This window comes from Mesocricetus auratus, unplaced genomic scaffold, assembly GCF_017639785.1.
Source record: "Mesocricetus auratus isolate SY011 unplaced genomic scaffold, BCM_Maur_2.0 Super-Scaffold_4256, whole genome shotgun sequence".
Lineage (NCBI taxonomy): Eukaryota > Metazoa > Chordata > Mammalia > Rodentia > Cricetidae > Mesocricetus > Mesocricetus auratus.
In genome coordinates, this window is record NW_024429182.1 from 78,436,328 (window position 1) to 78,460,320 (window position 23,993).

The 23,993-nt window shown below is 40.0% G+C and overlaps 1 protein-coding gene across 1 annotated transcript in view; it reads right to left on the reverse strand.

The window, feature by feature from the left end:
* Positions 1–23,993, reverse strand: part of Mosmo (modulator of smoothened) — a 68,307-nt gene that overhangs the window by 27,886 nt on the left and 16,428 nt on the right. The gene's annotated exons all lie outside the window — the stretch shown is intronic.

The following is a 23,993-nucleotide window of genomic DNA, read 5'->3' on the forward strand; positions in this document are numbered from 1 at the left end:
TAAATCCATCCACACTGAACCTCATAGAAGAGAAAGTGGGAAATACCAGTAGCACAGACACTGAGAGCAACAATTAATAAATGGAACCTCCTGAAACTGAGAAGCTTCTGTAAAGCAAAGGACACTGTCAACAAGACAAAACAGCTGCCTACAGAATAGGAAAAGATCTTCATCAACACCACATCTGACAGAGGGTTGATCTCCAAAATACATAAAGAACTCACAAAACTAGACATCAAACTACCAATAATCCAATTAATCCAATTAAAAAAACGTGCCAGGGTCTGGCCTGTATCAGTTTTACAATGTGTAGGCCATCTATTCTGGACTGATGTCTTTGGGGCTGTGTTTGGAACCAGCAGAACTTTGGGGCTGTGTTTGGAATCAGCCCTGGGTCCAACCCTGAGTGGGGGAGTGTGGATCAGGGAAGTCCTAGCTACCCAACATCTTGTTATTTCAGGAGGGCTTTCAGTCCATACTGGAGACCACAGTTTATTCAAGCATCCTCTTAAATAGCTTTCTAAAAGCAGGGGTACTGGCAGAAGACATCTATTATCATGTATATAGGACTGACTAGGAAACACTTCCTTTAACCCTAGAGATGGTCCTAGAATGCAGGTTCACAACTCTCAGACATTCCATAAAGGCACGCCTCACCAGTCCCCAGGCACGTCCCACTAGCCCCTATGATGGGTGTGTGGCCTTGGTCTATTGTTACAAAATCTAGAAACCTTTCTCCACTGTGGCCAGGCTATCCGGAGGTAACCAGCCGACATTTAAAAGACAATAGGAGATTCGAACTCCTGGAATTGAGCTGAGGCCTATAACAGAAATATCATATTTGGGCCCTGACAGAAATGGGTATAGAACTAAACAGAGAATTGTTAACATAACAATCTCAAATGGTGGAAAGACACTTAAGGAAATGCTCAACACCCTTAGTCATCAGGGAAATGCAAATCAAAACAACTTTGAGATACCATCTTACACAGACCAGAATGGATAAGATCAAAAACACTGATGACAGCATATGCTGGAGAGAATGTGGAGTAAGGGGAACGAACACTCCTCCATTGCTGGTGGGAGTGCAAATGTGTACAGCCACTGTGGAAATCAGTATGGTGACTTCCCAGAAAATTAGGAATTGATCTACCTTAGGGCCCTGCAATATCACTTTTGGGCATATACTCAAAGGAAGCACACTCATATCACAAGAACATTCACTCAACTATGTTCATAGCAACATTATTCCTAATAATCAGAACTTGGAAAGAACTAGATATCCCTCAAGCAAAGAACAGATAAAGAAAATGTGGTACATTTACACAATCGAGTACTACTCAGTGGTAAGAAACAATGACATCTTGAAATTTGCAGGCAAACAGATGGAACTAGAAAAAGCCATCCTGAGTGAGGTAACCGAGACCCAGAAAGGCAAATACATGTACTCACTCATAAGTGGATACCAGACATAAAGCAAAAGATATCCAGCCTACAATCCACAACCACAGAGAAGCTAGAACCCTCTTCCAGAAACAGATGGAATCTGATGCAGAAATCCACAACTAATCGTTGGGCCAACCTCCTGGAGTACAATAGAAATGAGGGAGGAGAGATAATATGAACAAAGGAATCAAGACCAGGATGGGGAAACCCACAGAATCAGCTGACCCAAGCTAGGAGAGATCACTGACTCCTGTCTGACAACTGGGGAACCTGCATAAGACCAAACTAGACTACCTGAATACAGGTAATAATGGTGTGTCTGGGGCAATATATGAGGCCACTGGCAGTGGGTCCAAAATCTAACTCTAATGCACAAACTGTCTTTGTGGATCCCATTCTATATGGAGAGATACCTTGCTTAGCCTAGGCATGGGGTGGGGCTTGATCCTGCCTCAACAAGATGATGGGACAGACTTAGTAGACTTCCTATGGGAGGCCTTATCCTCTCTGAGGAGCAGATGGGAGGTGATGGTAGGGAGTGCGGGGGAGTGGGAGGAGAGGAGGGAGGAGGAGCTGGAATTGGAATGTAAAGAATAAATTAATAAATAAGTAAAAAAACAAGCAAACAATATAAATAGAAAGCCTATCATGTGATCTAGTTATAGCATTCTTGGGCATATACCCAAAGGACTCTACATCCTACTACAGAGATGCCTGCTTACCCATGTTCATTGCTGTTGTATCCACAATAGCCAGGAAATGCAAATAGATGTTAATCAACTGATGAACGGATATGAAAACATGGTACATTTATACAATGGAGTATTATTCAGCTGTTTAGAAAAGTGAAATTAGCAAATAAATGGAAGGAACTGCAGTTTAATAATTCTGAATGAGGTAGCCTAGACTCAGAAATGTTTTCTCTCATATGTGGATGCTGCTAGCCTAGAAGTCAAGAAACCAATAAACAGCAAAGGGGAGAGGCAAAGCTTTCAAAGGCAGGGAGCCAGAACACTGTAGATGGTATGGGGGAGTGGCGAAGGAACTGGAGGAAGAGATGGGGGATTGATATGATCAAAACATATATGCATATATGAAGTTCTCATATAATTTTTAAATGTAAAAAAAGTGTTTTGGTTTTCTCATCGGGAAAGTCCTGTGACCATAGGGAAGGAAAAAGTCCTAAGTTGTGTGATCAATGAGGTTAAAGTCCAAGAAATGGCAATGGCATAAAAATAACTGGAACCATTCAATAAGAATGAATAAAATCTACATTCTTGGTAAGTACAACATAGTATAAGAACCAGTCTTCACTGAGGAGTCCCAGTCCTTGAAGCTCTTAGTATGTAACAAATGAAGACCTCACTAAAGAGCTCATATAATGTGTGTACAGTATATGCAAGGATGCTGGTCATTTTCCTAAGGATGGTTTATAATAGTTGAACAGTGCTGAGAGGTGATGCAGGCAATGAATTAAGAAATTACACTTTTAGCCATGCAGTGCTGGCACATGCCTCTAACCCCAGCACATGGGAGGAAGGAGCAGGTGGATCTCTGTGAATTAGAGCCTAGCCTGGTGTAAAGAGATAGTTCCAAGACAGTGCTGTTACACAGAGAAACCCTGTCTCAAAAAACAACAGCAAAACAAAACAAAAAAGAAATTATACTTTTTATGCTACCTTTAGACAAAAAGTACCTGTCTAATATTTTAACTTCTAAAACATTTATAGAGTATTACAAACTGAAGTAAAATGTACTAAATTGTATCTATATCATACATGAAATGTTCTAAGTATGCATGGATTTGAACAGATACTGTGGATCTAGAAGAAATTATGAGTACAAAAGGAAAAACTGAAAAAATAGGGAAATTACGGTCACATCACAGAAATAAGACTAAGCTGAAGAAGTTACTCAGAGAGGTAGGCTTTGAATTACAGTGTTTATACCACATCTTGAGACAGCTCTGTGAAGGAATTTGTAAGATCACATGTATACTCACTTTAGATGGATTTGGCAGAAGCAATCTACTTGTTTCACCTAGATGAATAACATCCATGTAAGATGTTATGGTGATGAGCTGGGTGATGCTGACAAAAAAGAGTAAAAGTCCAACAAATTTGATAGGTAGAAATAGTTTGTGTGGTCAGAAAACTGCTACAGAATTATTTGTAAAGTACTTTGACAAAAAGGCCTCCAATGACCAACGGCCTCCAATCTCAAGAAGGGTTTAGCTTAGCTCTTTGTTGCCAGCATGGTGGCACACCTGCAATCCTAAGTCTGTCTCCGTGTCTCCTCTTCTATAGAAGAGCTCTGAGTAAGGAGATCAGAAGTATGCTGCAGGGCCTGGGCATATGAAACTTTTGCCTGCTTCTCCTGTCCAAAAAAGGAAGGAAGGAAGGGAAGGGCAGGCTCAGTCATAAGCAGTTCCCAGTCAAACAGAGTCATATTAGGGAACTTACAGGCAGGCAGATCGGCACAGACCACCCATGTCTTAGTATCCTAGAAGGACTCCAAGGACACTAGAGTTCAGAGACTAAAGGATCAAAGAGATCCAAAGTAACTAGCAGTTCTGGGACCAAATAACAGGTTTTCTTTTCTTTTTTTTTTAATTATTACTTGTGGTGATATATTATTTATGATTTATTAAAGCTTGCCTGAGAATTCAGAAAGCAAAGCCAACCTCACGCTATAGAGATCTGGCAGTGGTGATACACATCTTTAATCCCAGGACTCAGGATGAAGAGGTAGAAGGATCTCTGTTAGTTTAAGGCTACATTAACTACATGAAATTGATCCAGTCCTAAGAGAAACAGCTTACACATAGACAATTTCAGCACTTGGGATCACATACCTTTAATCCCCGTCCTAAGGAGGTGGAGACAGGAGGATATGGCTGGGCAGAGAAAGGAATAAAAAGAGGAGGAGACAGGAATTCAGAAGGTTTTGCTTCTGAGGGTTCTTGGGGAGGGTAGAGGTTAAGATCTACTGGCTTGGCTGCTTTGTTTCTCTGATCTTCAGCTTGAGCCCCAATATCTGTCTCTGGGTCTTTTATTTATCATGCTACAATTATTTTAAAATTATGTGTACATGTGTGTTTGTATCTGGATGTGCGCATATGAATACAGGTGCTTGTAGAGGCCAGAAAGGGGCACCAAAGCTACCCAATGAGGGTGCTGGGAACTTAACTCAGGTCTTTGGTAAGATACTATATACTCTTAACTGCTAAGCCATCTCTCTAGTCCCCACCCAACACCCTCAAAAGTTAGGTTTTCCTTCCCTTTCTTCCTTTCTTTCTTCTTTCGAGACTGAGTTCCTCTTTGTAGCCCTGGATGTCCTTGAACTCGCTCTGTAGATCAGGCTGGCTTCGAACTCACAGAGATTCGCCTGCCTCTGTCTCCTGAGTGCTGGGATTAGAAGTATGTGCCACAAACACCCATCAAAAGTCAGGTTTCCATCAACTACTTCAAAATGATCCCTACCACATGACACTAACTTCCAAGTGCACGAATCATCGAAATGAATAGGATCCCTAAAAATACCGCCAGGAACATTCAGATTTCTACTAAGCAGCCTCAATTACAATGTTGTAAGTGCATTGACAGTGGAAGTGTAAAACAGCACACTAAGAGGAAAGCTGTGCTTGGGTTTCTCTCACAAGAGTAATTTCTCTGTGCTCCATTATTCTCTGAAACGGCCTCCTACTCCATCCACTCTTCCTCTTGGAGTCCAAATACCTAGCTTCCCTTCCTTAAAGAAACAACCATAGGTCATTGCCTCAAGAACAAAGATGCCTTGGATCAACTTTATGATCTTGTCCTATCTTCAACACCAAATGAGTATTGGTATTTGCCTTAATTTCTATTGTCCAGAAGCTGTGGCACACCTTCTCCTCAAAACTGGAATGTATTGTTACCATAGGTTAGAAACCTTGTAGGAGTGGGCAGTGATTAACACAAAGAATGATAACTGGCCAAAGTGCTGAGAATAAGTGACTATTGAGTGCTTAGCCCTGAATGGGACATCTAGATTATACACCACACTGGCTAGGATTTTTTTTTTTTTTTTTTTTGGTCAACTTGATACAACCCAGAGTCATCTGAGAGAAGGGAATCTTAATTGAGAAAAATACCTCTATAAAATCAGCTGTAGGTAATCCTGTGGGACATTTTCTTGATTAAACATTGGTGTGAGAGAGCTCAGCCTATTGTGGGTTGTGCTACTCCTAGGCAGGATGTACTGGAGTATTTAAGAAAACTGAGCAAGCCAGGAGAAGCAAGTTAGTAAACAGCATTCCTCCATGGCCTCTGCTTTTTTTCCTGTCTCCAGCTTTTTGCCCTGACTTCCCTCAGTGATGGAATGTGATCTGAGAATTATAAAATAAACTCTTTCTCCTCCCCACGTTCCATTCAATCATGGTGTTTTATCACAGCAATAAAAACCCTAAGACAGACACAGACACACATAGATAGACAGACAGACAGACAGACACACGCACACACGTGGCTTGCTGAGGCTCAGAGAATATCATGGAAGTGGAGGTGAAAGAATGTCAGAGCCAGAGGATGGTGGAGAATGCTTTGAATTGCTTCTAGACATGGCATGGCTGTTGCACTTAGGACCTTACAGCAGCAGTGGTTACCTGCATAAAACCTGCCCAAGTTGGAACCCATCGACATTCTAGCATGGATAGCTGAGAGCTACTGGCAGTTAATAGCTGTTGAAGGAAGGGAAGAAATTTTCCCTGGTGGTGGTAAGTTGTTCATGATCCAGTAAATAACATCAATCCATGAATGCACATTCAAGCAACCCTAATTAAACTCCCATTAAGTCCTTATGTGTGTATTTTATGCCCATATATGTATATGTGGACATGAAAATAGGAGGGGATGGTGAGTTGCCATGCTCAGTCTTAATGCATGGGAGAGGAGGGGCTTAGTTAGCCCTGTTCAACCTATTGTTCCAGATTTTGTTGACTATTCATGGGAGCCCTTACCTGTGAGGAGGAGTGGACTGGGAGTGGGCTGGGGGGCAGATGAAGGGGGGTGGGATTGGGGGTGGAAGGAAGAACTGTGGTTGAAATGAAAAAGAATTATTTAAAAAAAGAAAATAGGAGGGTAATGTGTTGGGAAGGATTCTAGAGGAAGTGAGAGTGGGATAAAAGAGGGGAAGGGGAGGTAAATATGATCAAAATACATTATAAACACATGGCATTATCAAAGCATAACATTTACTTTTCAAGAGAATGCAAAGTCAAAATAAGCAACTTTCCTGGGTTTAGCAAAGGTTCATGTTACAATGTCCAGGTCCATCAAAATCACTGATGGGTCTTATTTTTAAACTGGTTTATATTCCAGTATTAAACAACTCTAAATCACTTCTCTCATACATTATACTTGCTTAATTTCCTTAAGTACAGTAACTCTTTGACACCAAATCAAATTCTAAACTATGCAGTCATGTATCTGTCATATCAGCAGGGAAGCAGAATATGAGTGGTTAGAGTTCGGTCCCTGGATTGAGAGTAAAATCCAGGGTTGGGCAGTGGTGGCGGACACCTTTAATCCCAGCACTTGGGAGGCAGAGACAGGCAGATCTCTGTGAGTTCGAGGCCAACCTGGTCTACAAAGTGAATTCCCCAGACAGGCTCCAAAGCTACAGAGAAACCCTGTTTCAAAACAACCAACCAACCAAATAAATAAATAGTAAAATCCAGGTCTACCTCTACCAGACATGAGAATCTGGGGAAGGTCTCTGTGGGCCTCAGTTTCCTTGACTAAATGAGGAAAACAAAACAATATTATAGTACTGTGTGGATTAAGAGAGACATGCATATGATGTACTCAAATATTTCACAGAGTCTTATTCTTAACCTATTAATGCTAAATAGTATCTTAAAATAAATAACCATGAAAACTTGGAACCTTGCAGATGCAAGGAAAGCAAATTTAATGCCAAGATGAGTGTTTATTCTGGGCCATTAATATGGTTCCTCGGTTATGGAAGAGGATGGATTTAGAGTGGAGCGCTTTGGAGAAAGCTGTGAGTTCTAATTCTGACAACTGTTCTACTTAAAGATTAAACATGTATGATGATAACACCTTCAATTTTCAACACTAGAAACACTTCTTAAACTTTTGCAGAAATAAACCAATCCCTCATTAATTATCTTACATTTGTGGGAGATGTGATCTCTTGAGAAAAGTCAGTGGTCTAGGGAAACCATTTGTTAGGGAAGATTTGATGAATTTCAGAAATCTGAAAACAAACCATGAACCATGTCTGATTGTTCTGCCCAAGTCAACTAGGCACAGCGTACTACCTCACTTTCATTCATCCAGCAGACTCACTGAGCACATTCTATGCAATACAACATGGGAAGTCTCGGGAACACAGGCTTCATTTCTTTATTTCAGGAGCTTTCAGGGTCAAGACACCTAGTTATTAGTGGGACTGGGTATCAGGAGCTTACAACCACAAAATATACTGTCCATGTAATTGAGAAAGTAACTTCATGTCTTCAGGCCCATTGTTCTATTTACACAAACCAGGTATTTCCTAAAGCTTTACTGGAGTATAATTTATAGTTAATAAAATTCTTCATTAAAAAATGCACAATTTCAGGCTGGGTGCTCATGCCTTCAGTCCCAGAAATTTGGGAGGAGACAGGTATATCTCTGTGAGTTAAGAAGACAGACTAGTCTACATAATGAGTTCCAGGATAGCCAAACTATGTACAAGGACCCTGTCTCAAAAGAAAAAAGAAAAAAGAAAAAAATGGAAAGTTTCAAGAGTAGCCTACATGAATTTGGTTAAAGACACTTACTGGAGTATTCCCTAAACAATGAAAACACAGTACAATTCAGTGAGTTTGGCATGGGCACGCATGCATTCTACATCACTGTTCCTCACACCCAAATCTGCCTTCTATCAGCATCGTTTTCTCCCTCTACAGCTCTGCATAATGCAATTGTGTACTGTTTACTACTATGAATAAACATTTGTATATAGCTTACTATGTACTTCCGTGTTTTAATCTTTCTTGTGTTAATACATAGGGGTGAAATGCTTGATCATAAACATGTATTTAAGTTTTTAAGAAAAAAGGCTGCAGAAATGACTGCAGTTAAGAGCGCTGGCTGCTCTTGTACAGCACCAGGTTCAGTTTCCAGCACTCACAGTCTCACTACTATCTAACTCCAGTTCCAGGGGCATGTATCCCTTCTAGCCTCTGTTGCTAGGTACCAGGCACACATGTGGTACACACATACACATGCAGGCAAACACTTATGTACATGAAATAAATCTTTGAAAAGCTACAAAGCAGTGGTTTCTAAAGTTACCTTCTGCAGCCTCATCAGCAATGAGAATTCTAGCTGTCCCTAAACTCACCAACACCTGGTATTGCCAGTCTTTTGAGCCATTCTAAAACTGAGGAGGTGAGGACATAGAGAATTCCCTATAGTTTTATGTCCCCCTAATGTCCAATGACATAGAATATGTTCTTATCTGCCATCTTTGATCTGCTCAAATCTTTTATTTAAGAAAATCAAAGTATATTGTTGAATCTAAGTGTTATTTACATGCTTTGAGTAAGATGTTCATTGCCTAGCCTATGTTTCACAAATATCTATCGCTTACATTTTAATTTAAATGTTCTTAACACTGTCTATGAAGGCTAAATGTTTTTAAAGTGGTTAGTTCTCCATCACCCTCCTTTCTTGACCCCTATTCTTTCTAGTGCTGGGGACTGAATCCAAGTAAGGGCTTAAGCAGGCTAGGCAAGTGCTCTACTGATGAATTATATCTCCTGCCTTGATTTGCCAGCATCTTATATTCCCTCTGTGGCTACTTAGTAGCAAAAGTAGGTTGAGACTTGGGCAATCAGAGATGACATCAGACAGGACAGCAGAATAATAAACATTGATTCCAGAGAAGTTATCTATACGAGATCCTCAATGGCTAATAACAAGACTGTCACAGAGCATTCAACCTTCCTTATGTGTCTACACAAACAGCTAAAAACATCCCATTATCTCAGTCATTTATAGGTTTAAAAACATGGTAATGGTAAGAATACTTCTTCATGCCTATTCCTAACCCATACACTTGAAATACATTTTCCAAACAATAATCACAGTTATTATGAACTACAATTCTTATAAAACTGAAGTGTTCTTTTTTTTTTTTTTTGAGACAGGGTTTCACTATATAGCCCAGGCTGGCACTGAATTCACAGAGATCTGCCTACCTCTGCCTCCTGAGTGCTCAAATTAAAGCACCACTTTGCCTGGCCAACGGTAAAAACCCTACAGAGAGCTTCTTGAGTTCTTGGAGTTTGTTCCTAAGTGGCTTCACAGTACTCACTTCATATTTTTTTCTAGGTTCACTAGTAAGTATCACATATCTGCCAAATTTATTTCTGGCTAAGATCCAGTTTTAAGGTCCAGATTTCTCCTCCCTACTGCTTAAACCTGCTACTTAGGTGCCTTATAGGCATTTGAGTTTAACCAACACACTCCTCAGCTGCCTGCTTTTCATGGTAATCATCAAAATGTTCTTGAATAAGTCTTCCAAAGTCTCTAATCAAAGTGATCAGAATGACTTATTACTGATCCATGGTTTACCCCAAAAAACTTTTTATTCTGTACATCAATGATTCTCAACCCTTGAACACAGTTCCTCATGTTGTGGTGACCCTCAACCACAAAATTATTTCATTGCTACTTCCTAACTGTAATTTTGTTGCTGTTATGAATTCTAATGTAAATATTTCGGGAACTAGAGGTTTGTCAAGGAGGTCTTGACTCACACATTGAGAACCACTGAAATACATGATTCCTCTGGAGCCAGACCTATACTGAAAAAATATCCAGTAGGCAAATGTGGCTATGGAGTAAGAGGAATAAATTATAAAAATAGCAGTATGTGATAGTCAATACTCATTGTCAACTTGGCAGGATCTGAGAGACTGATGAGATACGTGGTCGGCACCATTTCATGGGGCTGGGATTCTGGACTGTGTAAGTGAGCTGAGCACTGACATTCATCTCTCTCTGCTTCCTAACTACAGACACCATGTGACGAGCTGCCTCATGCTCCTACCATCAGGAGTTTTCCACCACGATGAGCTGGAATCTCCAACTATAGGCCAAAATAAGCCTTTCCTTCCTTAAACTGTTTCTCTCTTACCGCAATGACAAGAAAAGTAACGATGACACAGTAACATCCCTTTAATATCAGTGTTAAAACCCTGTGGCACAGACTATATTATTTGTATTTTCAGTATCTAAGTATTTAAGCCTAATCATCTTTATCCCCAAATAGCTTTTCTTTTTCTTTTTTAAGATGTATTTATTTATTGTGAATACAACATCCTGCCTCCATGTATGTCTGCAGGCCAGAAGAGGGCACCAGATCTCATTACAGATAGTTGTGAGCCACCATGTGGTTGCTGGGAATTGAACTCAGGACCTCTGGAAGTGCAGTCAGTGCTCTTAACCTCTGAGACATCTCTCCAGCCTCCACCCCCCCTGCAAATAGCTTTTCTATCCATAAAGGCTCACAGCCAACACCAGAGAACTCCAGTTATTTTTAAGGACCATAGACATCTAACACGATGCTCTACTCCTAGCTGAGGAACTGTTGGCAGTTAATGGCTGTATGTGTGTATACATGGTGGAGTATTTCGATGGCTATTCTTGGTTGTCAACTTGACTATGTCTGGAATGAACTATAATTCAGAAATGGAGGGCACAACATGCTTTCCATCCAGATTTTAAGGTGGGAAGGCACACCCTTTATCTGGGCCACACCTTCTGCTGGAAACCTAAATAAGGACAATGGAATAAGGGAGATTCTTTGTTCTTTTCATGTATGCTCTCTCTCACCTTGTCAGCATGTTCATTCCTTCATTGGCACTGGGGCCTACTTCTTTGAGATTCCAGTATATTTAGAAGACTAGCTGGGACACCCAGCCTTGTGGGAATGAGCAGATACTAGATTCTTGGACTCTCCACTCACAGCTAGCCATTGTTGGATTACAGCCTTTAAGTCATTCCAATAAATTCCCATATATATGTATGTGTTGAATGACTATATATATTCATTCTATGAGTTCTGTGACTCTAGAGAATCCTGACTAATACAAGTATATTCATGTTTGTATGGGTGTGCGCACATGGAGGCCAGAGATGGAAATTGAGTGCCTTCTTTTGTTCTCCACCTTACTCTTTGAGACAGGGTCTCTCATTGGACCTGCAGCTCATAGAATTGGCTAGGCCAGCTGATCAGTGAGCTTCAGGCATTCCCTGTCTTCATGGCCTCCAGCACAAGGGTTAAATACATATAGCACAGTATCCAGCTTTTCATGTGAGTATTGGAGATTCAAGATCAGGTCTCATCAGCACCTTATAATGCTACCTTTCTTATGCCTTCTCCACTCTTTTGAAGCAGCATTTGAAAGTATGTTTTCTACAATACCCAAATGTTAGGATCTACACTAACCAAATCATACCAGAATGGACTCGTTCCATGTTTGCTGTTATACACAAATTAGTCAGATAATGTGGAACGGCTTGCCAAGCTGTTTGAAAGTTATTAACACAAGGGCCAGTGAAAGGCAGCAAAAGCAGTGGCTAAGAGCACAGCATGCTGCATAGCAAGCAGGCTTGGGACCCGCTGTCAGTACCCACTCTATAATTCTGAGCAAGCTACTTAACCACTTTGCCTTACTTTTTTCATCTGTAAAATGGCAACAAACACTTGGTGGGGTGTTGGAGGACTGTCAATAAATTTACTTTGTAAAAAAGCCAAGAACAATGGCAGGCACACAGATAAAGTTTAAAAACTAGTTATTGTTAATATTGATAAATTGTACCAACAATACAAACCAAATATTTCTGGTACTTAATCTAGAGGGGCAGGAGCCATGAGATCCTTCATCCTTCAATGAGCTGCATTCTACATAACTGTTTTCCATTTTAGTTTTTACATGACTGCTATTTCAGAATGTCTCCAGCCTAAACTGATCATATGCTTTAACATGTCTTTTGATTATAAATTCAAGAATCACTGCACATAACCCCCTCAACTTGTATCACACTCAGCACCTACAACCTAACACAAACAACACTCAGCTGCCTTTTGGTGGAAGGGAGCCCCTGCTTAGTCTTGGGTCAACACATAATCATACATTTCTGTGATGGAAACATCAGATGAATGGACACAAGGAATTACCAAGGTCAGGTAACTACTGACTGGGTCCACCCATAAGCTCATACACAGAACCCCAGCATTGCTGGCACAAGCTCAGGATCCTTTTATTGGCTCCCTTGTGTTATCTACTGCAGTTGCTCCAAACCTTGCCTGCTCTTCAGATTCTCTGTGCTGCCCAGAGAAGATAACCCATTCTCAGTTAAAAACAGAAGAAAAAAATTAAAAAAAAAGAAAGAAAAAATCAAGGTCATGCAAATGATGCCCCCACTTCATCTGCTCTTTCTACCTAGTAACTGACCTCAAAACTTCTGGCACCTCCTCTCCCGGCCTGTTTTCATGGAGAATGGCTTCCCTTTCTAAAGCCTGGCCTTAACATTTAACCTTTCAAATGAATGCCCTGCACACCCTTCTCTGTCTCACTCTCTCATTATCCCCTGGGTCACTGTTAGTGGCAGTCTTAGTGCTTAACTGTGCCAGAATTCCTTGGTTATTATTTGTTGGAGAAATGTCAATTTTGGGTCTCCAGATCTACTGAGGTTCTCTTTAAGTGTCAATTACCTGTATTTTAAACGCAATGCCCATGTTATTCTTGTATATATACCAATCTGACAACTGTCATAGACTAATAAACCTTTCTCTCTAATATACTTAGATGATTTTGAAACATGAACTGAATTGCACAAAACAACAAGAAAAAGCAGGGCAAACTGCACTTCCCTTGAGGTGTCTACCTCGGATTACCCCAGTGTCTCTCTTTCATCCTCACCGTTCACATTCTTAGTCTGGAATGTGACCCTCACTATGTTGGTCTGTTTCATTCTTGCCAATTTCTGTCATTCCTTTAAATGGTCTCTGGTCACTTTCATCAGTGTTGACACCGATGGCTTACTTTCTGAAATTAATGCTGTGCTTCCCTGCCATTTCTGCTGTTCTGTGACCACCACTTTTAGCTCCTCCAAGGCCTGTCTTCCAGGATCTCAGCCCTATTCCGCCTTTGTTTAGTGTCCCATTGTGACGTTAAGCACATGAAGCATCTAAGATATATCCTCCTGATTTCCTTTATTCTTTTTCATTTATTAATTTATTATTAACTCATTCATCACTCATTCAAATATTTAGTGCCCATCTTCTAAGTTTTTGCTATAAAAGCTATAAACGGAGATAAAGGCACCAAGAGCAGGACTATTACAGCCCTAACCACCCAGTTCAGAAATCCTGGAACCACTTTTATTGCTTACATCTCTCTAATTGTTAAAAATCATTTTGTTTATAATTTTCATTATTTATTTCTTCCTCCTATTCCTGCTGCTATCATTTCTGCCCAGGTCACTACATTCTAATTCTGAAATTATTAAAATGATCTCTTACATGGTATCTTTCCTTATATTTTATCCATATTTACACACATATGTACACTGAATGACACACACAGACACACACAGACACAGACACACAGACACAGACACACACACAGACACACACACACACACACACGAGGCCTTCTATGTGCCCCACTGTTCTGGGTGCTTGGATCCAATAGGAAGACAGATGATAGGGCAATGGTATATTTATATAACAGAATATTATATATAGAATATATATATATATATAGTATATTTATATAACAGAACTGTTCAGAACTAAAAGGAATAAGCCACAGACACACATAACACTATGTCTGATCCTTACTATGCTTGTACACATAGCGATGGAACCACGTACAACTTTATAATAAACAGAAATGAGTACAAATACAATTGAGGAGCTTGGAATGGACTATGGGATATTCAGTGTTGGGAAGTATTCATTGTTATCAGAGAGACATGATAGCTCATGACTGTAATTCTAGCACTTGGAAGCTGAGGCAGGAGGATTACCAAGAGTGCCAGCTTACACTACTTAGTGAGTTCCAGATACCCTATCTCAAAAAGTAAACAAAATTCACTGTCAACAGTGGTCCTGAGAGTAAAGACTTCTATAAAAATGTTACCATTATGTCTGGCTCAATCAAATAAGCATTATACAAACACCAACAGCAAACCAAACCAAAAGAGACCTGAAAGACTGAGACAGGAGAATAACCAGAAGCTTAAGACCAACCTAGGCTTCACGGCAAGATTCTGTCTCCAACCAACCAACCAACCAACCAACCAAACCATAGCTAATATGTTCAATGCAGAGAGAATAAATTAAATTCTCCCTCTAAGACCAAGAGTAAGACAAAGATGTTTGCATTAGAAGTTCTAGTTGGAGCAATCAAGAAAGAAAGTTAAGGGCTGGAGAGATGGCTCAGAGGTTAAGAGCACCAGCTGCTATTCCAGAGGTCCTGAGTTCAATTCCTAGCAACCACATGATGGCTCAAACCATCTGTAATGAGATCTGGTGCCTTCTTCTGGCCTGTAGGATACATGCAGACAGAACACTGTATACATAATAAAGAAATAAATCTTTAAAAAAAAAGAAAGTGAATCCTTTAAAATACTATCAGAAGTAATAAACTTGCAGGAAGCAAGATCAACATACAAAACAAAATGCATCCCTATATATGAGCAATTGATATGCCAATATTTAAGAAATTGATGCCTTTATAACAGTAACTCTTCCAAACCACAAGGAAAAACCACACAGGTATAAACTAAACAAAGTAAGTAGTAACTTCTCATTTTCAATTAGGCATGTAAGGGACTAAGATGTATCATTCTCACTCACAAAACAAGAAGTTCTGAACAAACTCAACGCCAACAGTTCTTAGATTCATTAGAGAGAATTGAGGTTACAAGGCAAACCATCACCTATAAAAATGGACAGACAGATGCAATAGTTTATAAAGGCAGAAATGTCAAAATTTCTGAGTGGTGGTAAACATCTATGATCTTGCAAGTAAGGAGGCCAAGGCAAGTGAATCACAAGTCAGTTCCAGACTACAACACAAGAGTCCATTTCACAGAACAAACAAAATCGGATGAGAAGCTGCCCATGGACATGAAAAACCCAAGCTGTAACCGGAGAGGCTCCTAAAACCTATGTGGTCAAGGTCTGAGTGATGGAAATTCCAAGAGGACCCAGCCTAGGGTGGAAGGAACAGGCTTTCTTGAGTTTGTCTCTAGGAGCTCTTTTGAGTTCTCAGTGACGATCAACAAGAGATTGCCTCATACACACAACCAGTGAAAGGGAAAAGTTGCTGTACTGAAATAAGACCAGAATATCAGTTCTTTAAAAAAAAAAAAACTGACTGAAAAGAAATCTTTCCACCAGAACCTAACTAGCCACCCATCTCAAAAAAGAAAGTATTTTACCGAACAGCCAACTCAAATGGGAGAGGACCAGGAAGCACTTGTGAGGGCCACTTTCAGACAGACATTTCTAAGAAACCGTGACCTAATTACAGGATTATAAGGCCACAGGACACTTCTATACTCTTCTGCCTCATCACAGGGCTCCTACACATACAACTTAGAGAAGAGTAGGTCTCGGGCCTTCGTCAGAAGCTGCTGGCAGATAAAGATAAAGGGAATGCACAACAACTAACAAGATTTGCTGCTATTGCAGGGGATCAGAGTTTAGTTTCCAGCACCCACACCAGGCAGCTCAGAACTGCCTGCTAACTGCAGCTCCAAGATATTACCATCTTCTTCTAGCCACTCACGTGCATATGAGCACAAACACAAACACATTTTTAAAAAGCCAAAAATAAAATAAAACATAACAAATCTTTGTGAAAAAAAGCCCTTAAAACCTACAGAAATAAAGGACACACACACACACACATACAAGCAAATCACATTCAAACTGCAGAAAGTCAAAGGGAAACTGGCAGCTTCGCACACTACTAGTACATAAGCAAGTATAAGAGTGACTGGAGGGCCAGGCGGTGGTGGCACATGCCTTTAATCCCAGCACTCCGGAGGCAGAGGCAGGCGGATCTCTGTGAGTTCGAGGCCGGGATGGACCGACAGCCTCCAAAACAATACAGAGAAACCCTGTCTCCGTAAAAACCAAAAAAAAAAAAAAAAAAAAAAAAAGAGTGACTAGAACCACACTGGAACAGGCCTGCTGCTCCTTGAACAGCCAGAGAATCATCACACTACTCAGGGGTATCGATGCTAGGTATATGATCATGAGAAAAAAACCTCTGTCCACAGGAAAACGTGTATGGATATGAAGGTTTATAACAGTCACAAAATGTGGAAATAACCCAAATATCCATTAACAAGGTGCCTTGTTGTTAAACTGTAGACTGTATCCATGAATAGCAACAAAAGGAAATAAAATTTTGATGTATGTTACGATAAGGATACTACCTAAAAATGTTATGCAAAAATGCCAGTGATAAGAGACCATATCTTATGATTCCATTTATGTGAACTATACAGGGTAGGAAAACAGAGAGACAGAAAGTAGATTAAATAGCTTCCTAGGACTAGGATAGGTGGGGGTGATGACTAAAGGGCATTAAGGGTTTCTTTTTGAGATCATGAAAATGCTCTATAATTGGCTAAATCTAAATTGATGGATGATGGATGTATAGCTGTGAATATACAAACTAGAGAACATCAAACAGTACTAAGGTGTGGGTTGAATGGCATATGAATGTATCTCAGGAAATCTGCTTACAATAAAATCATGCTCTTCATGGCCCAATCCCTGTTTCTCCATCCAACAAGCTTTTAAGTTTTCTACATGAAAATGTAGTAGGGGATGGAGAAGCCTCTAAGGCCTTGCATGCATGTTTCCTTTTACCCAAGACACACTCATGTCCCTTCTTTCTTTGACCAATTAATACACGATTTTTAGATACTGCCTTAATCATATATATACATTGCATTCACTCATATATATATGCAGTACACCCCTTAAATCCCAGTACTTGGGAGGCAGAGACAGGTGGATCCCTTGAGTTCAAGGTCAGCCTGATCTACAGGGAAAGTTCAAGGCCAGTCGGGGATACACAAAGAAACCCTGTCTCAAAAACCCAAACCAAACAAACAACCATTTACATGGGGCAGCTCACAACTGCCTTCATCTCCAGTTACAGGGGTCTGACACCCTCACACAGGTAAAATACCAATGCACGTATAACCAAATAAAATAAATCATTTAAAAAATAACTAACTTAAAAACATTTACATAACAACTAACGAAAGAGGCCATGAATTTGGGAGGATATATGAAAGGGGTGGCAGGGAGAAGGGATAAATGATGTAACTACTTTAGTTTAAAAATAAATATATGTACTTAATTTTTAAAAGGAGAGGAAACTGTCATTTGTCTTGTAACCATTGCTAACCTTCCATGCCTCAGAGGCAACCAGTGAGCTTCCACTGCAATGAGCACCTGGAATTGTCTTAGTGTTTTTCTCAGTGGCTTTCAATGAGTTGCTTAACTGTCTGGACCACTCATTAGACTGGGCCTAGTTTCTTATGTCTGCGCCTACAGAAAGCAGGCAACCCATAAAGGAAAACACTTAGTTGGGACTGGTTGACAGTTCAGAGGTTTAGCCCATTGTCATCATGGCAGGGAGCATGATGGCACAAGCAGACATGGTGCTGGAAAGAGCACAGAGTTCTATATCTGGATTGGCAGGCAGAAGAAACAGAGAGACACTGGCCTGGCTTGAGCATCGAAACCTCAAAGCCCACCACCAGTGGCAAACTTCCTCCAACAAGGCCACACCTACTCTAACAAGGCCACACCTCCCAATAGTGCCACTCCCTATGACCCTATGGGGGCCATTTTCATTCAAACCACCACACAGTGTATTTTGATCACCTCTATCTCCCCAGTCCCACTCTCCTCCTACTTCTAATGTGCCCTCCATCCCCACCAACTTCCTTCCCCATGTTTTTATGTGATCCAATGAGTCCAATTGCTACTGCTTGTTGGAATGTGGACTGATCTTGTGCAGGTAACCACAGCTGTGGTGAGTTCCTGACTGCAAGGGCTATGTCATTCCCAAAAGACTGTAGGAAAATACAGGTTTGATTTCCAAATATTCCATAGTTGAATCTTTTCATGCAGTGATGCATGACAGGTTGTAAATACCTACTTACGGGAAGGTCTGCAAAATTAAACCCAAGAGAATACTAGCTTGGGGCATTCTTATCAATGATGGATCAGGATAGTTAGTATAGACTCCATCTAGAGTCTGAAATAACATGTGATGGCCTTTGTATAGATTTTCTTCATATTTAATGGCCTTGGAAAGCATTTTGTCAGGAAAATTTCAGAATATGAGTTTATGGCAGGAGGAAGCTGAGGAAATTGTCTTTCTGCACTATCACTGGTTTTTGCGAAGATGTTTAGCAATTTGATAATTAATAAATTCCTTACCAGAGGTCCAAATACCTTCCCTAAAGCCTCTGAAAATGCAATAACATTTTTCCTTTCAGGCAGATTTCAGTGTGTAGAGTTCCAGGTCAGTTGATGGCTAAATCATATTCTGAAGTCTAAACTGATGGAAAAGTAAAAGTTTAAAACAGAAGTGTTCTAAACACAGGTAAAGCAGATTTCCTTAAGCTCCAGACCAGCGGTAATATACATGACATGAAGGTGAGCTGAGCTCTCACCATGAGACAGATGACAGGGCCAGAAGACTAAATGGCAGGCAACTTGACTGAGAGAACGACAGGAGCCCTCTTTCATTTTATGAATCATACTTTGATCTAACAGCACAGAGAAAGAAAGCTTTCAAAATCAGAGGTATTTAAAATGTCAAGAATGTGCACTAAACAATCCGCCTTTGTGACTTTTTAAAGCATGAACACTACAGAAGGGCAGGAGAAGAAATGCTCTTGTGACATGTGCTCACTCAAGTTCATGGGGGGTGTGTGTGCAGGGGGGGCAAGCTAGCTAGAGGGTGAACCCAGAGCCAAGAGCTGTGTGATCTACAGCCTTCTGAAAAGCAAAGTTTTTGAAACAGCAAAATTAAAAGAAATACCACTAAGCAAATTACATACAACAATTCCAAAAGCAGACTCAGTATGCTAAGAGGCCAGTTAAAGAAGGAAGCAGTTTCAGAAACAAGCTTAAAACAGCCTTTGATTTTTAGAGTATTTGTGTTCTTATGTTAAAAAATCTTTTGTCAATCTCAGAGTTCTGCAGCTTATCAATGACATGGCTGCAATGATTACAACACATACATTAAACATACTTCCACTGTATGCAACTAATTACAATAAAACAAAGGCACATTTAAATGTATTGCATTTGTATGCGTACAGTATTTATATAAACCCATGTAAGTGCCGTGTGGCCCGAGTGGCCAACCTGCAATTCCAGCATTTGGAAGGTGGAGAAAGGGGACTCCAGGGGCAAGACGACTAGAGAGACTAGTTGTATAGGAGCTCTCTGGGCTCAGCTGAAACTGCCTCAATGAATAGGGTGGACAGTGATTGAGGAAGACTTCCAACTTCAACCTCAGGTCTCCACATGTGTACAGGTACACAAACACACCTGCACACACATGAACACATAAGCACTTGCATACAAATGTGTACAGTATCCACATGTTCCACAACCTTAGATGGATGCAACCAACCCCATATTGAAAATATCTGGGGGAGGGGAACAAAATTGCACCTATTTTCAAGCCTTCAAATACTAAAGGCTTATATTTTTCCTTGTCATTGATCCCTAAAACAATATAATGCACAACTATTTATACAGCATTTCCACTGAATTAAGCATTATAAGTAACTGAGATGAAAAGCAAACAGAAGAATGGTCTGGTTTATAAGCAGTTAGTATGCAGTTTTACATAATGAGCTTGTGCATCATGGCTATGGCTACTAAACGCAGCCATCCAAGGACACTGAAGAATGAATGTATATCCACATGCATATAAATGCTCAGCATAATGATTTTATTCTAGAAACTTGAAAACAAGAATAGAAAATCTGAATAGTTTAATTGAAAGTAAAAACTTCTATGGATTTTCACCTATATATTCTTTTGTTTTCTGTGTAAGAGAAACATACATTTCTTGAATTGGATGTAAGACCTAGGAAAATAACTCCCTGTGAATCTAGAAATATGCAGGTATAAAGTGAAAACAGTATTCAGATGTTCTACTCAAGGGTTATGGTTAACCAGTCATAATAAAGACTCTGGAGATGATCTGTTCGCTTAGCCTAGCAAGTATCTCCAAAGGAACAGAGACATTTTCATACAGAGGCAAAGTTGCTGAAGACAAGGAGTAAGGCAGGAAACAAATTAGCGAGTCAGTCTTCCTGAGATTGCACAATGGAGTAGGTGTTTAGCAGTTTTCTTTCTCACTTCTCAAATGGGATCTCAAGTGTTTCAGTTCAGAAAAAAACTAGTTCTGTCCTCAACTCTATTTTAAAATGCTAATACTGAAAAAATGCCACCCAGGCTGGGAAGATGCTTCAGCAGTTAAAACACTTTCTGTGCAAGTATGAGGACTACAGTTCAGATTCCAAGAACCCATGTAAATGTCAAGTAGCCAGAGTGGCCAACCTGTAATTCCAGCATTTGGAAGGTGGAGAGAGGGGACCCCAGGAGCAAGACGACTAGAGAGACTAGTTGTATACTCTGGGTTCAGCTGAAACTGCCTCAATGAATAGGGTGGACAGTGATTGAGGAAGACTTCCAACTTCAACCTCAGGTCTCCACATATGTACAGGTACACAAACACACCTGCACACACATGAACACATGTACACATACCACATGTACACAAAGAAAACAAAAGCCACTCACAAATCACTCACAGACTTGGAAAGGGATAATAGCTGTCAGTATACTGAGGGCTTCCTTAGAACCACAGTATTCCATGTTTCATATAGGCTCATTTAACTCTTAAAATAATTGGACAAAGGATCTAATAACAAGTTAAATATTTAGGTGTTAGAACTAGAAAGAACTGGTGAGGAATGTACCAGGCCTGCTTCCACAGCTGTGCACAGAGTTTATTATTTGGAAATACCTGGGCAAAACAATTCGATTTCTCTTGAATATTTATCCAATGTCAAAACCTTAGAAACCTTAATAAAGATGTTTCATCAACATTGACATCCACAAAGTGGGACAGTTTCCATAAAGAGCTATTTTGGACAGAAAATTCTAAAGTAATCTAGTGCTCAAAAATTCAACCTAGTAAAAGAAATATAATATTACTTTATAGTTCTGACAAAAAGCACATTTTTAAATTACTATGGTTGCCAATCTTACTTCCTTTTAAAACTGTAAAAAAAAAAATCTTGGGCCTAGAACTTCCCGACAATTTCTCTGATATATTACATAAAACTACTTTTTAGAGCCACACACTGCAGTGACTTCTCAGGGGCATCTTAAAAAATGGAATTCCATTTGATTTTGCTCAGTAAAGTAGAGATTTTTCAAAATAACATAATTTTAAAAATTGTTTAGAGCTAGGCTGAGCATTGTGGCGCATGCAATCCCAGCACTCGGGAGGCAGAGGCAGGTGGATCTCTGTGAGTTCAAGGGTAGCCTGGTCTACAAAGCTACAGAGAAACCCTGTCTGGAAAAAAAAAATGTTTGGAAACTTGTCACATAAAATACTCTAAGAAACATCCAAACAAATTTTTCAACAGTTTAGTTCCTCCTATCAATTTACACAGTACAATCCCCAGAAGTGGCCTGGCTACCCAAGTTATCTATACTTAACTTAATCATCCCCTTTTCACAGGACACAGAGTTCATTAACAACTGCTTAGTTCACCTTTATTTCATCACCATTTTTGTTTGCCTTCCTTAATGGGTGAACCATCTCAAAATTGGTTTATACATTCCCACAATCTCACATAGGAAACACGGATCTACCAACTCTATTCTTTACCATTCTCTTTCTATGTCTCTACATTATCTCACACAATTACAAAAACACCCTCAATTATCAATAAATTAGTGTCTATGAGAATGCAGCTGCATCACATAAAAATTCACTTAGCTATTGTATCAGATATATATATATATATATATATATATATATATATATATATATGTGATTTTGGCACCAGCTAAAACTCAGGAAACTAGTTGTTGGTAAAGTAGAAGGGATGAGAATGTAGACCAAAACTGTCAGGTCATCTTAGAGTTTATCAAATGTTCTTTGGGAGGGCAGGGTTTTAAAAGGTAGGTATGATTGCAGGGAATGAAATTCTTTTGGGGGGAGGGTGGGGTGCAGGGTTTCTCTGTATAGTATTGGCTATCCTGGAATTCACTCTGTAAACCAGGCTGATTTTGAACTCAGATATTCGTGCCTGCCTCTGCCTCCCAAGTGCCACCATGCCCAGCTTGGGGGGTAAAGTTCTTAAAGGAAAGGAGACCCTTTAGAGAGGGTTCAAAACTGTGGTTTCAAAGCTTCCCAATAAAGGAAGGGGCACTAAGAGACCAGGGTGCTAGGGCAGGACTCATCTGAAACAGTGCAGTGGACTCCATTCTCTGAACATGAGCTTCCATTGCTCTGCACAGCTGCTGGGAGGGCTGCTACCTACGGGCAATGTTTCTTTGAAATTCTTTGTGTCCTCAGGTGACACTCCATTAAGAGACTATAACCAAAGTTCTATGCCCAAAAGTGACAGGTCATCTCAGCAGGTAAAGGCTCTTGCTGGCAAGCCAGACAACCTAGTTCAATTTCCAGGAATGGGGGTGTAAGGAGAGAACTGACTCCCACAAGCTGTGCTCTGATCTCCACGTGCACACCATCCCCATACACAAATAAAATATATACTTGTAATTAAGTATTTTTTGTTGTTGTTTTGAGACAGGATCTCTCTATGTAGTCCTGGCTGTCCTGGAACTCACTATGTAGACCAGGCTGGCCTTGAACTCAATCACATGCCTCTGCCTCCTGTAATAAAGTTGGTTTTTTTTTTTAAAGTTAAACAAGTTAGCTTTTTTTTTTCCTTAATAGTTACACTATTAATTTGGTATATACTTTTGTTACCTGGTTTTAATTTGTACTCAAATTAAAAGCTTACTTTTTTGTATCAGTTTTTAAGTTTTTGAATATATGAAATACATGCATAATTCAAATGAAAAGTACTCCTAATTCACTAAAGTAGTGGCTGTATTCTCATATACGCTTTCCATTGGCTAGAATGCATATTCCAGTATGGTGACATTTACACTTACAACATGAAAGTGTACAGTGCTTATAATCAATTCTAAGACAGCTGCTTACAGCTACTGAAAACACTATAGTTAAGAAGGACTGGGAAGTGGTGGCACTTGACTTTAATCCCAGCACTTGGGAGGTTGAGGAAGGTGGATCTCTGTGAGTTCAATGCCACTCTGGTCTACAGAGTGAGTTCTAAGACAGCCAGAGCTACACAGGGAAATCCTCTTTC